General features: G+C 38.8%; 1 non-coding gene across 1 annotated transcript; it reads left to right on the forward strand.

The window, feature by feature from the left end:
• The first annotated feature begins 644 nt into the window (after window positions 1–644).
• On the forward strand, window positions 645–751 carry LOC113610350 (U6 spliceosomal RNA). Its single transcript, XR_003429057.1, has one exon. It is a non-coding gene; the product is annotated as a U6 spliceosomal RNA (small nuclear RNA).
• The last annotated feature ends 658 nt before the right edge of the window (window positions 752–1,409 follow it).

A 1,409-nucleotide genomic window follows, 5' to 3' on the forward strand; every position in this document is an offset into this window, starting at 1 on the left:
GGGACAGTTGGGTGACTGGATCCTCTCTCCACCTAGTCTCCTCCTCCAGCAGCATGGTGCAAGCTTGTGCATGTGGCTCCATCAACAGTGAGTAAACAGACACCAAAAAAGAAAAAAACAGATGAAAGCTTGTCATTTGTGACAACATGGATGGACCTTGAGGGCATCATGCTAGGTGGAATAAGTCAGACAGAGAAAGACAAATACCATATGACTTCACACGTGTATGGAATATTAGAAAACAAAGAAAATTCATGAACAATCCAAACCAAAACAGACACATAAATACAGAGAACAGAATAGTGGTTACCAGATGGGGAGGGCAGTGAGGTAGGGCAAAATAAGTAAAGGGTATCAACTGTAGGGTGATGTATGGAAACAATTTTTGGCGGAGAGCAAGCTGTAGGTTATACGGAGGTAGAAATATAATGTTGTACACATGAAACTTACGTACCTCAATAACATCAATCTTTTAAAAAAATGGGTGAGTTTCTCTGCCAAGAAAGGGGAGGCTGGAGAGTTCCAGAAATTTACCAAAGCCTGCACCAAACTATGGCTGGGAAGTGTGTGTGTGTGCAAGTGTTATAAGAGCATTGGTTATAATTCAGAAGAAGATTCTCAGAAGTTTAAAAGAATGAGGACAAGTGCTCTCTTCAGCAGCACAGGTACTAAAATTGGAACCATTCAGGGAAGATTACCATGGCCCCTGTGCAAGGATGACAGGCAAATTCTTGTAGCGTTCCATATTTTTATATAAAATAGATAATCAACAAGGACCTACTGTATAGCACAGGGAACTCTACTCAACACTCTGTAATAACCTATATGGGAAAAGAATCCAAAAAAGAATAGATATATGTACATGTATAACTGAATCACTTTGCTCTACACCTGAAACTAACACAACGTTGTTAATCACCTATACTCCAATATAAAATTAAAAAAAAAAAGAATGAGGACGAGAGCTCCAAGACCCTTTCCAGCTCTGTAATCCTATTAAAAAATAAATATCGATAAAAGTCTTAGCAAAACAGACAAAACAAAACAGAAAAAAGAAAAAACAGTAAGTGGAAATGTAAGACCTGTTAAAGACCAGGCATGAAACCGGTACACTGCTATTTTCATCACATTGCTAGTCAAAGTCAATGGCAAAGCCAGCCCAGATGCAAGGGATAAGGAAACAGATTCTGCTTCTTGATGGGAGGAGCTACAAAGAATTGTGGCCATGTTTGCTATCTATTACAACTACATAAGGAAAGTGATCACTTCCAACAAGAATAACCTAGTATGACCCTGTATTCTTCAGGGTACCCAGACTCTAAAGGTGAGCTTACATATGAAGATGGACCAATTAAATAGTATATAAGAATTAAATCCCAGACTTGGGATTTGGACTTGGGCAGAACAAA

This window comes from Aethalodelphis obliquidens, unplaced genomic scaffold (genome assembly GCF_003676395.1).
Source record: "Aethalodelphis obliquidens isolate GAN/ISIS:26980383/991018 unplaced genomic scaffold, ASM367639v1 scaffold62, whole genome shotgun sequence".
Taxonomy (NCBI): domain Eukaryota; kingdom Metazoa; phylum Chordata; class Mammalia; order Artiodactyla; family Delphinidae; genus Aethalodelphis; species Aethalodelphis obliquidens.